This window comes from Dromiciops gliroides, chromosome 4 (genome assembly GCF_019393635.1).
Source record: "Dromiciops gliroides isolate mDroGli1 chromosome 4, mDroGli1.pri, whole genome shotgun sequence".
In the NCBI taxonomy this organism is placed as follows: Eukaryota; Metazoa; Chordata; class Mammalia; order Microbiotheria; family Microbiotheriidae; genus Dromiciops; species Dromiciops gliroides.
Genome location: NC_057864.1, coordinates 361376678 through 361393981, shown reverse-complemented (window position 1 = coordinate 361393981; position 17304 = coordinate 361376678). Strand labels below are relative to the sequence as shown.

The window sequence follows — 17304 nt, the reverse complement described above, 5'->3', positions numbered from 1 at the left end:
AATGCAAGAACTATAGCTAATGTGTAGGTTTTACCCAAAGTTCAGTTTAACAGAAATAGACTTTTTACTAGTTCTTAGAGCTATCCCAAATTTCAGTTGTCTATGTGGCAAGGTAATGAGTTCCCTGTTACTACAAGTCTTCAAGTAGATACTCAATTATCACCTGTGTTGAATATTATAAGTTGAGTATCCTTCAAGTAAGGGTTGATTGTGCTACATTAGAACTTGAAGGTAGCTTCTGAGGTTCTATCCAATGCTCATCATTCTGGATGACTATGATGATTTTCTGACACATTATACAATAATATTATGAGACATAATTGAGTAGTCAAAAGTTTACTGGATGCGGGGACAGATGACCTGAATTCTATGATTTTTATAATTTTTAATTACAGTTTTCGTTTTGTCTCTTAAGGTCTTGGACAAATCACTTTGGGTCTGCATTTCCTCATTGTAGTCACTAGCATTTTTAGAAAACTTTAATGTTTGAAAAGCACTTTACAAATATTATCTTATTTTAACCTCTCAATGACATTGGGAAATAGGTACAATTATTATCCTCATTTTACAGGTGAGAAAACTGAAACAGACAGAGGTTGTGACTTGCCCAGCTTCACAAAGCTAGTAAATATCTGAGGGACAATTTGAACTCAGATCTCATTGACTCTAGTCAAGTCTTAACTACATTCTATCCACTAGACCACCTAGCTATCTAGGTTATGTAAAATAAAAAGGTTGAAGAAGATATTCTATAGAGGGTCTTTCAGTTCTAAAATTCTACTAATTTGTATAATACTCTCTCCTGTCATTTTCTCAAGATTCTAACATCTAATGTTCTCTTATCATAAATGATTTTTACTTGTCAGACTCAATCTGTGTGCTGTGTGGGGTATAATTTCATACTTGGGAAATCAGCATTTTTGCTCATCACAAATTCTCAAATTTAGATACATAAGTGGTAAAGAGGGTTTATTACATATTTTTGCAAATAATGTTAAACATTTCCAATATTGAAGTTCATGGTGCCTTCATTTTGTTCTCTGGCCAAATTCTCTTACCCCAACTAGTTGATGCCCTGTCTGTCTGCACCACTCCAAATCTCATTTCCTAGTTTCATCACTCTGATTTTGTTGCTGATAAGATTCTCTAGGAAAAGTATAGGTGGTCCACAACTTACTAACAATCTTTATGTCTCAAGTATTTATTTCTGAGTTACTGTAAATACCAAATACATCTTAGAAAACTGTTACTCGTGAATAAATTTCCAGGCTAACTCACAAAAAATGACTTAATCATGCTTATTTCATCATCATACATGCTAAAAATTGTAATGATACAGAGAAGATTATCATTGCCTCTGGAGAAGGATGACATGCAAATTCATGAAGTGCTGCATATTTTTTTTAATGTAATAGAATACTTTTGAACCATAAGAAATGGCAAAAGGGTGTTGGAGAGAAACTTAGGAAGACTTATATGATCTGATGCAGAGGGAAGTGAGCAGAACCAGTAGAACAATATAACAATGGTAACATTTACAATGTTTACAAGACAATTTTGAAAGATTTAAGAACTCTAATCAATGCAATGAAGAACCAAGATTCTAGAAAACCAACAATAAAGCAGCCTACTTACCTACTGAAAGAGAGGTAAAGTATCAAGATTCAGATTTAGAAATCTAAGATTTTATGATTCTAAGTCAGCCTTTTTGTATACTCGGTGATTTTAATGGGATAGGGAAAGTTGCCTTTAATTCACATTTAAGTGTGACCAAAAAAACAAAAACAACCACAACAACAAAAAAAACCCCGCAAAACCAAAACTCAACCTTGTCATGGGCTATTTCCATTTTCAGAGAAAAGCACTTTAACTTAAATACATTTCAAACCAGTATACCAGTATGAATCAGTTATAAGTTAAATGTATGTTTGAACAGCAATGTTATTGCCCAAGCAGATTTTTCATGGTTTTTTCTATCCTCCATAGTGTGCTACAAAGAGTGCTAGAATTGAAGCCAGGATATCTGATTTCCAGTACTGACTTTCCCACTTACTACCAGAGTGATCTACTAACAAGTCACAAATCCTCTGAGCTTCAATGCCTTCATTTATTAAGTGAGCATGATAAAACTTGTTCCTGACAGGTTGTAAGGATCAGTTAATGTAAAGCAACCCACTATATAAATATAAATTCTTCATCTTGCTACTGGAGTCACTTGCTCCTGTCCCCTCACATTTCTTTTTATAACATACTTGTCTCCTTCACTCATTAAATAGTGAGTTTTAAAAACATAGTTAAGGCTGAGTAGTAGTAGGCACACCCACATTAATTTTTTCTCTCTCTCTGTCTCTGTCTCTGTCTTTCTCTCTTTGTTTCTCTCTCTGTCTTTCTGTCTCTGTCTCTCTGTCTCTCTCAGTCTCTGTATCTGTCTGTCTGCCTGTCTGTCTCTCTCACACACACAGAGACTATTTATATTTTTTTCTTAATCTTTCCTTTATGGTTATATCCTCATTTCCCTAGCACAGTATGCACACATAGTTCATGCTTAATAATGCTATTTGACTGGTTGGTTTGCAAGTAGATCTGTACTTAGTAAAAAAAATATAATCACTGGGGGGGGGGTGGAGGGAGATCACAGTTTGCTTCAGCTATCTTCTAATGCTAAAAACTAAAAACACTGAAGGGAATCTCCTATAATGTAACTTCCCCTTCATTTCAGACACTCTGGTTTTGTTTTTACCTTATCTAATTCCAAACAAGAATACTAAAGTGTTGCAATATAGGATCCAGAGATTTAAAAAGGAACTTAAAACCTTAGTTTGCTATAAGATTCTTTTTTCTCCAAAAGATTATTGCCTAACTGTAGATGCAAGTGGTGAAAATGCATCTCTGCCCAAGACTGCATTACCTGCCCACATTAGCTGATGCTGGAGACCACACTATGAAACAGTTAGAGTTTGGAGTTGACAATTACAGACAGCAGGACAATCTTGTTACTTTTTTTAAACTTTGAGCATTATTTCAGCTTTCTCCCCAAGCTTAAATGTATAGAAAATGAGATCCTGTAACTCAAAGGATTTGAGAACCTAAACTTTGTATTTGATTACATTCAAATGCAATTATAAGGATTTGTAATGTAATATTTTCTTTCTACTGGATGGGAATTGCAGATATGCAATATGGGTTTACTTACCTGATTGCACATTTACTCTAATACTTTCTGAGTATTAAGAACCTGCAACATGCACAAAAATAATAGGACTCTGTTGTTTTACTTGGATTGCAGTCAGGTATATCATTGCCTAAACATTTAGTGCTGTTTCCAAGAAAGATGCAGTTGTAATGTTGGAATTTTGCACTGTGTGTGGTTTGCTGAATTGATTTTTATACCTTGATACCTCATTTTGATTTAACAAGCATTTATTAAGTACTCATTACATGTAAAATACTGTGCTAAGGGGATAGAAATACTAGATGAAAAACAGTACAAACTCTCAAGAACTAGTACCCCTCTTATTCTATTGAGGGAATATAGCTTTAAAATAGAAAATTAAACAACATAATTTGAGGAGTAAAAGAGCATCAACAACTAAGGTATCTAGTAAATTCCTTTTGAAGGCATTGACACTTGTATTGAACTTGAAGCAATCTAAGGATTCATAGAACATGAGTTCAGAAGAAAATGGACTCCATTCATAGGAGACAACATGTACAAAGATATAGAAGTGAGAGATGGAATATGGCATTCAGAGAAGCAAAAAAGGGGAGGAATAAGCATTTTTTTTGCAAGGCACTGAGGGTTAAGTGACTTGCCCAGGGTCACACAGCTAGTAAGTGTCGTTTCTGAGGCCAGATTTGAACTCAGGTCCTCCTGAATACAGGCCCAGTGCTTTATCTACTATGCCACCTAGCTGCCCCAGGAATAAGCATTTTTGTAGCACCTACTATGTTCCTGGCACTGTGCTAGCCCCATCCCCCATTTTAAAAGAAATATTATATAATTTAGTCCTCACAACAATCTTTTGAGGTAAGTTTCATTGTTTTATCTTCATTTTACAGTTGAAGAAATTGAGGCAAGCAGAGATTAAGAGCCAGTTAGGCTAGACATAGACTAGGTGAAAAGGAAGAGCCTCAAATAGACCAGGAAATATAGACTAGAATCAAATGATGATTGGCTTTAAATTTCAAGATGATAGATTTGAAGATTACCATAGATGTAACTAGGAACCACTGAAGATTTTGAACAGTAGATGAATGACATGGTCAGGGCTGTAACATTACCAATGGAAATAATAAAAGGAAGGCACTAGAATTAATGGGAATTGGGAAAGACTTCTTATAGAAGGTGCCATTTTAGTTAAGATTTGAAGGAAGCCAAGGGAGTTAGAAGATGACTGAGGAGGGAAAGCATTCAAGGCATGGGTACAGAAATTGAAAATGCCTAGTGTTGAGAGATGGAATGTATTGGGTAAGGAACAACAAGGAGTCACTGGATCACAATCCATGTGCGTATGAATGGAAGGGAAAAGGTGTATGAATCCTGGAAAGGGGCCAGGTTATAAAGGACTATGAACATCAAATAGATACATTTAAATTTGATCCTAAAGAGTCACTGGAGTTTACTTAGTTGGGAGAAAGGTCATGTGGTCAGGTTTGCACTTTAGAAAAATCAATTCGACATCTTAGTAGATAAGGAACAAGAGTGGGGCAAGACGTAGTAAGGAACAACCAGAAATCTAATGTAATAGTCCATGTATGAAATGATGAGAACTACATCAGCACTGTAACAGTGTCCGATGAGATAAGAGGATGTATGGAATAGACATTGTGAAGGTAAAATTGACAGGACTCCGCTATAGATTGGATATGGGGGATGAGAATCAGTGAAGAGCTAAGGATAACATTGTGATTGTGATTATGAGGATGACATTGTGAGCCTGGGTAACTGGGCAGATGATGGTACCCTTGATAGCAATAGGGACTTTTGGAAAGAGAGAAGGTTTTTGGGGAAAGACAATGAGTTCAGTTTTGGACATGGGTTCAAGATGTCTGTGGGGCATCTAGTTAGAAATGTTCAATAAGTAGTCAGAGATGCAAGAACAAAGATCAGCAGAGATTTGGGGTTTAAAAAGGAGATTTGAGAACTATAATTATAAATATGATAATTAAATCCATGGAAGCTAAGAAGATCACCAAGGGAAATAATATAGAGGGAGAAGAGGGTTCAAAATACCCATTAAAGGGTATTAAGTGAATAAAGATCCAACAAAGGAGGCTGAGAAGGAATGATCATATCAGTAAGATTAAAAAAACGGAGAGAACAGCCTTATAAAATTTATCTTCTAATAGTATGAAGGTGATCAACATTGTCAAAGGCTACAGTGAGGCCAAGAAAAATGAGCAATGAGACATAACCATTATATTTGGCAATTAGATGGTCATTTATAACTTTGGAGAAACAGTTTCTATTGAATGAAAATGGCAGAAGCCAGGTTGCAAAGAGTTAAGAAGAAAACTAAAGGAAAAAAATGGAGACATCAAGTATAGATGGCCTTCTAAAGAAATTTAGCCACAAAATGGAGGAGAAATATCACATGGTAGGCAGTGAGGATGGATGGATCAAAGTAGATTTTTTTTGAGGATGGTTAAGAAATAGGCATGTTTATGCATAGTAGGCAACCAATATATGGAGAGATAGAAGTTAAGTAAGAGATTGGGGACAATACACTGGAGAAGGCAAATCGGTATGCCATAACTATATATATATATATATATATATATATGTGTGTGTGTGTGTGTGTGTGTGTGTGTATGTATGTATGTATATATATATGTATGTATGTATGTATATATGTATATATGTGTGTAGTATATATAATACACACACACACACACACACACACATATATATATATATATATATATATATATATATATATATAGAGAGAGAGAGAGAGAGAGAGAGAGAGAGAGAGAGAGAAGCTTATTTTGGCAAAAAGAAAAGTAATTTCTTATTTTGACATGGGTGAAGGAGTAGATTGTTACTGAAGGCATCTGAGTTATGTGAGAGGAGGGGACAAGGAGGAGAAGAGGGAACTCTGAGTAAATGGCCTCAATTTTTTTTCAGTGAAATATTAGGCAAGACAACAATTGGAGAATGGCTGATAAGTTGTGGTAAATGATTGTGATGGAATACTATTGTGCCATAAGAAATGACAAACAGAATGGTTTTAGAAAAATTTGGTAAGACAAAGGAACTGATGCAAAATGAAGTGAGCAGTACCTGGAGAACACTGTACACAGTAACAATACTGTTGTAATGATGATCAGTTATAAAAGACTTAGCTACTTTGGTCCAGATAATAATCTAAGACAACTCTAAAGGACTTGTGATGAAAAATTGTATCCACCTCCAGAGAGAAAACTGATGAATTCTGAATGCAGATTGAAGCATTTTTGCCCTTTCTTTATATTTATTGCTATTTGTTGTTTGTTTTTCAGTATGGCTAAAAGGGAAATATGTTTTGCATGACTTCACATGTATAATCGATATATTACTTGCCTTCTTGATGGGAACAGCAGGGGAGAGAATTTGGATTAAAATTAGTGAATGTTAAAATACATAATTAATTTAAAGTAATAATCTTTATAAGGCTGTGGAGAATTGAAAAAATATCATAGACCTGGAAGATGGTAGATGATCTGTTGATTTTTGTTTAAATATCTCTGTAAAAAGGAAAAAGAAGGAAAGAAGGAAAGGGGGGAAGAAGGGAGGGAGAAAGAAAGAAAGAAAGAAAGAAAGAAAGAAAGAAAGAAAGAAAGAAAGAAAGAAAGAAAGAAAGAAAGAAAGAAAGAAAGGAAAAGAGAAAAAAATAGCCAATGTTCCCTCACTGAGAGAGTAGCTGGAAGGGGGAGCTATGGGAGGCTTGACGATGGGTGATAAAGGTTTGGAAAAGCTGATGTGGAAAGTGGGATAGTGAGTTAATTAATTTGTTACAGTGAGGGTTCAATTAATAACTTGCAATATGTATTAATAGTTGATCTAGGCAGCATGGTTTTGCAATTTTTAAAGCAGCTTTATTCATTATTATATGAACAGGATCAAAGATATCAAATGGCGAGGGAAGAAAGCAAGATTGAGTATTTTCAAAGCATGATAAGTTCTAGAACAAGGGGAATAGGTACTCAAAAGAAGAATTGAACTGGTTCACCTAATGGTCAAAATGAGAAAAAGAAGAGAGTGTAGCTGGTGAAGAAGTAAAGAATGGAGGGGTCATTAGAAATCACTGTGAGGACAAAACAAAACAAAAAATATATGGCTTGAAGTTGCAAAGTAGAGTGATGTGGAATGATATAAAATTATGACTAGATAAAGGAATTTCATTATTTATGAACATGGAAGTGGTATATTTATGGGTTATGACAAGATCAAGGAACAAGATGTGGAACTGAGGTGGGGTGTAGGAGTAGGTCATAGGAAATAATCATGTTGAAGAACTGGGAGATTAAGGTGTTTGAGGAAGTATCTCTATCTATCTATCTATCTATCTATCTATCTATTTATCTATCTATCTGTTTAAGTCCCCTAGAATATGGACAGAAATTGGGGAGGTGATAAACTGTGATGCAGGTACTCAATTCATTGAGGAATGAAGGGTAGCATCCTAGAGATAGGTAGAGAATAGTTTCCAGAATTTTTATTGAGTGATAAATATGGATGGTAGTTTTAGAAGAGAAGTTACTGAGTGATGTTGGTAGATTGTGAGTTTTGAAGTGATCATAGGGATTAAGGAGTATTACAGCTCTACCAGTATGTTGGAAGGAGTGAGTGAAGGTACCCAGTGGTGGAAAGAGTGGCCAAGAAGGTCCTGTAAGAAATAGGGATATAGGTCTTACTGACAGCCAAAAGATGAAAGGAATGGGAAAGGAAAAAAAAAACTAAGATGAAAGCAGGTTTCTTACTTACGGACCAAGCATTCCAGAGAGTGCATTGAAAGTGAAAGATTATAATGGAGCATTAGAAGGGTTGGATTAAGAAAAATTGAAATAAGAGAGGGAGCATTTGGGGATGGAGAATGAAGTTTGAATAATGACATCCAGGGGTTAAAAATCACTAGATTGTGAGAGGTATGACCAGGTGGGAGTTTGTTAATCATTGATGAATGAGTTCAAGTACATTATCAATATTCCAAAGGAGTTGACTTCAGATTTGAGTATTCTGAGGCAATTTAGAAGAAAGGGCAAGTTGGGAAAGCTGATGGGATAGCACTTCTTTTCTTTTCTTCCAGAAAGGGTAGGTCAGGTGAGACCAGTGGAGAAACCATTACAGCATTTCCTTTCCTTGTAGTCTGGCCACACAGGCAGGAGACCAGTGGAAGGAAAATGATGGAATGACATCTTTCTCTATGCCTGAGAGTGAGGAAGAGGTAAAGATAGAATACCAGCAGGTGATTAAATGGTATTTCTCTGTAATCTGTTTGCAGAAAGGGTTACCTGCTAGTTTTAAAAAAAAGGCTAGCTTATGATGCCAGTGTGTTTTCTGTCTTAGAGAAATATCCCACAATCTTAACAGACACATGCTATTTCCATTATTATATAGGAGAGTTAAAAGTGGGACCTAGGGAAAAATTAATTTGTTCAAGGGCAAATTTTTCACAGCATTCAGTTTTATTGTAAAAGTAGAGTTTATTTCCCCCCTCATCTTATTCACTGGTGTTGTGAAAAACTGTGCCAATAAAACACCCAAATTCACTTTTCCCATAAAAAAATGTGCAATTTGACATATTCCCATATCTGTGAAACATCTACTGCCTCTAAGGATTTGAATGTAGAATGAACTTGTGCAGAAAATATGAAAAGTTGGTCTCCAAAGTAAAAAAAAATAATTTTTTTCCTTTACAAGTTTTTTCTTATTACTCCATCACTAACCCATAGCAAAGTAACCTATCTAAGTAACTTCTATCTAAGCAATTAAGGCATACCAGAACTCCATTAGTGATACTGATACTTACAAACTATGTGATCCTAGGTAAATCACTTAATCACCTTGAAGAGAGGTGCCAAACATGAGTCTAAGGGCAACTCCCAACACTCCAGAGTACAGTGCAAACCGGAGTAAAATGTCACTGGGAAATATTTAATGAAATAAATAAAAATGCAATAAAACATAGATGATATTACATTTTATAACTAAATCAATTTGCAGTCTGCAAGGATCTTTTACATATGACTTAGTGGCCCCCATTTCTATTTGAGCTTGACCCCAGTGACCTTGAACATCAGTTTCATCATTTGTAAAGTAAGCCTGGGAAATGGATGGGAGAGAGAAAATAAAAACTTTCCTTCTACATCCTCCCCGCCCTCACTCTCTACCCAGCTTCTAAAACTTGTTGATTTTTCTGCACCTCAAATCTGTTAGGATTCCAGGACTTCTTAGGTAGACCTTGGTCCTTGTGGAGCAACAGATCCTACCCTAGCCATGAAGAATTCTTAGAATTTTGAATGTACTTTGTTTTTACATATTTATAGATCACATTTTATTTTGTACTATAGATATTTATGTATAGTTTCTGTCTCCCCTACTAGGCTTTAAACTTCTTGAAGCAATAATGATTTTAGGATTATAAGATTTTAGATTGGAAGGATCCTTAGAAATTACCTAGTTCCACCCCTTTATTTTCCAAATTAGGAAACTAAAGTCCAAAAAGGGAAGTTTCTCACCTACCTAAGGTTACTGAGTAACTAAATAGCAGAGCCAGGTTTCAACAGGAGGTCTCAGGATTCCAAATTCAGTGCATTTTCCATTATACTGCCACTACAGTGAATTGGTGAGAGGGAAAAACTGAAAATGAGACTAGTTGGGTTTTTACCTTTCTTGTTTCACAGGCCTCTTGGGAATATACTTGCTGATTACCTAAAGTGGAAGAAAAATGACTACTTTCCCCTTTTAATAGAGTTTTTTCTACATCTTTTTTTACATTATGAATGCAAGCAGGAATATGACTTAATTGTATTTTTTGATGTTCGTTTCCCAGATGTGTAGTTTCAGGCTGACTGGCTACAAGCAAAATGAATCCAGCCATTGTTGCCAAACCAACTGCATTGTAAAGCATTTCTTTTAGGTTTGTAACCATCATAAACAGTCATTCCAGTTGTCTGTCCAGATAGAAACACTGACACCACTTACCAACTGCTTCTTCTATTTTAACCTTAAAATCTTTTTCATTTGGTAAATTTACTTTTTTTCCATTTATAAAGAAATGTATTTTCTTCCCCCAGTTGGGAAATAGAAAAAGAAAAGAAAAAAAAACCTCTTGTGACAAATATACACAGTCAAGTAAAACAAATGACCACATTGGTCATATCCAAAATGCACTCAATACGCTCAACCTCTCTGTCAGGACATAGGTAGCATGTTTCACCATCAATTTGATGGGATCATTTCCATTTTGTATTCCACAGAACATGATAAATAGGACATTCATGTTAGATTCAAGCAAAATTCAGACCTTCGGAAATAATGCCCTAATATAATGAAAACCCAGCTCTGAACTGATCGGTCCCACACATCTTCATTTTCTCCCTGGTCAATCTCCTGTCCTATCTCCATGGATCATCCTCATCTACCATCTTTCCAATTCCCCTGTTCTAAGAATTATACCCAAATACCACCATTAGTTCTGAAAAGGGTACATCAACGAACTGCCAATTATTCTACTCAATATCATGGTGACTTCTTAGAACCAAACATCCTTCTCTGGCCAAACAATTTCTTGGGCCTGTTGTCTCTTCCCATTGGACTGGATATTCCTTAAAACCAGAAATTATGTTGCTTTTGTATTTGTATTCAGAGTGCTTTTTCATTTATTTTAAGGTACTCACCTCAAATCTGTTTATATGTCGATAGCCATGCTGGTTGACCCAGAAAAAAATGCCTATATGGCTTTTAATTTGCAAAGAGGCAGCTTGGTGTAAGGCTAGCTGGAATGCTGGCTTTAACGTCAGAAATATCTGAGGTTGAATCCTCTCTCATTTATTAGCTTTGTGACCTTGGGCAAGTAATTAAAACCTCTCTGAACCTGAGTTTCATCTATGAGATAAGAATAAACAATAGCACAAATTTCATGAAATTGTTATGATAACCAAATAAAATACTCTATGAAGAATACTTTGCAAAACTTAAGAGATGAAATAAATGGCAATCATCTTTGCTACCTGCAACCTCAAATTGGATATTGCTTTTCTGCTTTTTTCAACCTTTCAGTTTATCACTTTTTTTTTGGTGAGGCAATTGGGGTTAAGTGACTTGCCCAGGGTCACACAGCTAGTAAGTATCAAGTGTCTGAGGTCAGATTTGAACTCAGGTTCTCCTGAATCCAGGGCCAGTGCTTTATCCACTGTGTTACCTAGCTGCCCCTCAGTTTATTACTTTTAATAATATACACTTCAATCAAATGTTGGAACTTGATATCTTCATGTGAGGGACTTGTTAATTAAAATGAGTGATAATCTGACTATGACCACATAAAACAGAAAGAAAAGAAACATGCATACATTCACAGCAGAATGTTATATAATTATGCACAAGTTTAATTTCAAAGTTGAAAAAATGCATCTCATTTCTTTTTTTTTTTAACTTTTTGGGGGGTGGGGCAATGAGGGTTAAGTGACTTCCCCAGGGTCACACAGCTAGTAAGTATCAAGTGTGTGAGGCCAGATTTGAACTCAGATCCTCCTGAATCTAGGGCCTATGCTTTATCCACTGAACCACCTAGCTACCCTACAACTCCTCCTCTTTAAAGAGGTGGGATAGTAAGGGTGTAGAGGATCATATATACTCTTAGATATAGTTAGTATGATTTAGTTGAACAGCTGTTATCCCCTTTATCTCTTTAATTTTGTTATAAAGAATGATTTACTAGGTAGGGGAGAGCAAAAGAAAATACATATGTGTGTATATATGTATGCATGTGTGAATGTATATGTGTATGTATGTAAATGTATGTATGTATGTATGTGTGCATTTCAGGACTACTCATCCACCTTTGGTTTCCACCATCACCTAACTCTGACCTGTGGCTCCAAGAAGTAGTTGCATACACAGCAGCCACACCCCAGTAAAATAATCATCTCAGCAGACATGCTAGATCAGGTTGAGGGTAACCAACAGTCTTCAAATCTATTGTTGAGTTATGGGTGCTGTCTACCCTAAACATGTGAAGACTTCCCCCAGCAATATGTCTGGATGAGTATGATTTGTTCCAATGGCCACGAAGATGGTTGAAGTGGTTACTGGAGTGCTTAGAGCTGGTCAGGAATCGGAGACAGCAAGGTCATCCACTGCACAAGTTGCCAGTCAGTCAATGTGTATTTTTTTTAGTGTTTGCTAATTGTCAGGCAATGTGCTAAGAGTTGGGGATAAAAAGAAAGACAAAATCATGATCCCTGCCCTTAAGGAGCTCACATTCTAATGGAAGAAACAACATGCAATTAACTATGTATGAACAAGTTATATATAGGGTAAATCAATGGTAATGTTAGAGAGAGGTGGAAGGAGATACTTTGCAGAATTCTTGCAAAGGGTGGTGTTTGAGCTGAATCTCAAAAAAAAAACAAACAGGGAAAATAAGAAGAAGCTAAAGAGAGGAGAGAGGGCATTCTAGGCACCACCCAAACTTCCATTTAAAGACTAATTGGCTGAGTGCTCCACAGTTTTAGGAGAAACAGGAAGTGTATAGGGAAAGAAAAAGGCAGCCAAACTTTTTCTTGGCTCAAAGGGGTTGGGAAGTGAATTTGGAGTGCATTTAGGACTAGTGTTGTTTTATTGAAAACTTCAATTCTTTGAACTGCCTTTAGTATAATGTGAAGGGAATCTTCCAAGCAAACCCTACTTCTAGCAGTGAAAGGCAAAATTTTCCACATCAGCTGATTCTGAAAAAGTTCTGCTAGGTGGCCCAGATTACTAAATCAAAACCTATCAATTAAACCCAAATAGGATGCCAGTTGTGAGTAGAAACTTTTCCTGTTGTTTTGTTTTGCTTTTAATGCATGGGGGTTGGGGGAGTAGTTATTTGGAGCTTGCAAAGACCTGACTGACATTAGCCTGACACATCTCTAACATCTGGCTACTATCTGATCATTCTCAAATTATATATCCTGCAATTTGTGGTTAGATTTGGCGCTTCAGATTGGCTTGCTCAGAGAAGTTACATCAGCTTCTAGGATCAGAAGGGGGGAAAGTATTTAAATATTAGTCAGACAGTCTGGGAATTCTTCCCTACAGTGTCTTTTAAGGGACATCATCAGGACTTGTAAACCCAATAAGCTTTAATTTGGGCTTATGAGTGGATATTGGACCATTTCTACTGTTATGGCTTGAGAGCCAGCAAGGCAATTAAGGTCACAGTTCTCTTGTTATCTCTGCTGGAGTAGACTAGAATACAGTGCACATTTTTGAGGTCAAGGAGTAAAGAAGCCAAGGTGACTTAATCAGCAGATTTCTTGTTTTTCACTTTTCATTTGGGAATGGGTCAGCTAAAATAGATATCCAAAGAAGAAAGATGGAAAAAAAAAGATACTTCATTAAATTGTCATGCCTCCATTGTGTCCCATTTGGGAATGGGGCATCATTTGGGTGGGTCAAATCAATGTGTTTCCACAAACAGAATTTTTAAGAGTACAGGGTTTGTCTTCTTACAACCACTCCCATGACTCTGCTGAGAAAGTGGTCTTATTTATTGTTAAATGCTTTTCCAGGCTTACAAAGTTTCTAAATACTCAAAACATCAATCAAGGGGTGGGTGGATAGAGGGGAAAAGCATTCCCAATCCACAAATGTCTCTTCCCACCACAGTAGAATGCTGTAAAATATGTGATGCCAATTCTCCCCAATCTCACATGGAAAGCTATGTGACTATGTTAGAGAATTTGTGGTTGACTGGACATGACCTTCTAGCTCCATACTAGCCTTCTTCATTCCATTACTTTGCCTCTTTACTTCCAGAATTTTGGATTGGGGGAAGACACAGCATCTAACAACATCCACACCAAAATTCTATTTTCTAGATAATTAAGAATTCAATCCCAAAATATGTATGTAGAGATTTCATTTTATTTTTTTAGTTGGAATTTTTTGTTGTGTGTAGAAATGCCTAGGACATTATTTGACAAATGTGACATTGTTAGGAACACGCAGATATCTGCTACTGTACAGAGAATGCAACTGTCATAGATATAAGAGGTCTAACTGTTTACCTTCTTAAAAATACATATTTGACCAATGTGACAATCCATTTCCATAAAGACCAGATGTAGAATATTTAGCTTGTCAAGGACTGGTAGGCATGTATAAAAGGCATGTGTAAAGTAAGTAATCAATAAGATAAAATATATGACCACAACAACAACAAGATAGATACCTAGATAATACTGTAGAAAGAAATCTCAAACTAGCACTCAGGAAATTGGGGTTCTTATCTGGGCTTTGTTCATCTCCAGCTCAGTGACCTTAGATTCCCTTAATCTTTTTCTATTTCAGTTTCCTCATTTATAAACTTAAAGGATTGTATGACAGAATCTTTAATGTCCCTTCCAGATCGGAACTGATTTGAGTACCATATATAGATAAAGGCATCAAGATATCTATGGGACTGTGGTAACACATTTACTCATAGAATACATTGTCTCAAAAGTTGCTACAGTCTGGAGTATACACAGATGAAGAGGAGGCTAATACTGGTCACAGAAGCTGATATTAAGCAGGGTAGAGAATTTTGTTTAATCTTAACATATGTATATGTTGCTTACTAATCTATGCAATTGAATAGAGGTATATTTATTAATTGAAAGTAAATGAACTCCTTCAAGCCAATTAAGGAAAGAATGAAGTTAGCATTTGTGTAAAATGTTTATGGTGTCAGGCATTGTGGTAAATTCTTTATAAACATTACCTCATTTAATCCTTACAACAACCCTGAGACATAGGTGTTATCATTATCCTCATTTTACAGATGAGGAAAGTGAGGCAGACACACAACTGGCATGTGCCTGAAGCCAGATTTTACCTCAGGGCTTCTTGACCTCGGACTCCATGAGCTTTAGAGTCTAGCTGTGGGGGCAGCTAGGTGGCACAGTGGATAGAGCACTGGCCCTGGAGTCAGGAGTACCTGAGTTCAAATCTGGCCTCAGACACTTAACACTTACTAGCTATGTGACCCTGGGCAAGTCACTTAACCCCAATTGCCTCACAAACAAAAAAAGAGTCTATCTGCAATAAAATATTTTATACATAGTAAAAGTAGATGATTGACATTTTAAATCTTTTAATGCTAAAGAACTAGAAAAATTGAATAGATAAATAAGCATTGCAAGCATATGCTATTTACAAAACAATACATTTTTAAAATGGAAAATTATTTTTTGAAAAAGTTCTATTTTGCATTCATTTTCCTCCTTTTGGCTCCCATATTGAATGGAAGAATAAATGAATGACTGAATGAACAAAGAAATAAATATACACATACACACATATTGAAATAGCTACTATTTTCCAGGTACTATGCTAGATTCTCAGTACACAAATAAAAAAAATGAGAAAGTCCCTGAATTCAAGGAGCTTATATTCTAACAAGAGACTAAGTGAATATAGGGGATTAAAAAAATAAATATTGAAAGAAGTTTTATTTTAAAGAGTTATAAAAATGGTGAGTAGAGCTGTTTGTCCCACACTTTCCAGAAGTAATCATCCTATTTTTAAAATGACTTCTTCTAGAGGTGGTTCTGGGATTGGGGGTTGGAGAGGGATGTTTAGTGGTAGGAAAATTTGCAAGATTCCCAGAGTGGCTGGATATGGAACATAGAATGAGACCAGTATGTATAGTTCAGACCCAGCATGGCACTCCGAAGCTGAATGAATTAATTCTCTGGAAATGAGACATGTCCTCTGAAGGGTCAGTGTGGAGGGATTTGTTCTAGGTAGAGAGAAATGACTTTGGTAGGGCCAATGACTAGAATTTTGGGGTGGCTGTCTGAGGCTGGTTATATGTTGTAGGGTTCATTTATATATATTTTTTTCCTTTGGTGAGGCAATTGGGGTTAAGTTACTTGCCCAGGGTCACACAGCTAGTAAATGTTAAGTGTCTGAGGTCAAATTTGAACTCAGGTCTTCCTGACTCCAGGGCCAGCACCAGCTCTATCCACTGCTCTACCTAGCTTCCCCTCATTGATATATTCTTACAAGATACCTTGTCTCCTGCTTTCTCTAGCTTAAGATATTTTTCAGAGTTTCAATTCTCATAAGTCTAATTCTCTTTAATTCTCCTCTGGGATTTCAGTTTTCTTTTATTATTTGATTAAATTAATATAGAGGGGCAATGGTCATTATATTCAAAGTACTCTGGGGAAAAAACAAAACAAAACAAAGCAAATACAATCAGCAATAGCCTTTTTGCTTCCTGGTGTTTTTTCTCCTTATCCTGAGATATTAGACTTTATGTGGTGATTTTTCTTTGATGCTGAAGAGAAAGTCAAGAAAAAATGATAAATTAAGATACAACTTTTATATAGTTGCATCCAACCTGAGTAAGATAATTATAAGATGGTAATCAATTATTACTTTTATTGATGAAAAAATAAAAAAAATACTTAGCAGTAATTTGGGTTGAACTGCAATGTGAAAGTAAATGTCAGCAGCTCCACCTTACCCTTTATATTCCTACCAAATGAAGTTCAAGGATAATCTGCATGTCCCAAGTGCTAGCTGCTCCAGAACATGAGTTTATTTGAAAGGAATTTACTCACCATAACGCGAATGGAAAGAAGGCCTAAGGAAATTGATATTGAAGAAGAATTAAAAAAAAGAAACTCAAAAAATTCAAATTTGATTTGAGGGACTCTCATTGTGTTACCTAATTGTAGCTATAGGAATGACTCACAAAAGAGATTAACTAACCTTGAGGTTATGGACTAGACTCATAAAAGAGCTTTCAACATTTAGCAGAAAAGAGGCTGATTATTAACTGCTATTCAATGAAGAACCAGCTGCAGGCTGTAGCAACTCAGTGGGGAACCAGCAGATGGCAGTTGTGGCAGTGAAAGCAACTTATGGGTTGAATGATATCAGCAACTCTTCAAGGAAGTAACAAGTAGGAATGAATGTCAGAGGCAGAGAGGTATCCCAACATGTGTACAACCTTGGAAATATGAGATGAATGGACTATACATACTCACTTTAGTAGCAGAGACATGACAATCTGTGGGATAGTGTACCCCTTGTATTTGTGGGAGAATGGCAAGTGTGGGTTTTCC

General features: G+C 36.0%; 1 non-coding gene across 1 annotated transcript; it reads left to right on the top strand.

The window, feature by feature from the left end:
• The first annotated feature begins 1294 nt into the window (after nt 1–1294).
• LOC122726995 lies at nt 1295–1402 on the top strand. The gene has a single exon (XR_006352980.1). It is a non-coding gene; the product is annotated as a U6 spliceosomal RNA (small nuclear RNA).
• The last annotated feature ends 15902 nt before the right edge of the window (nt 1403–17304 follow it).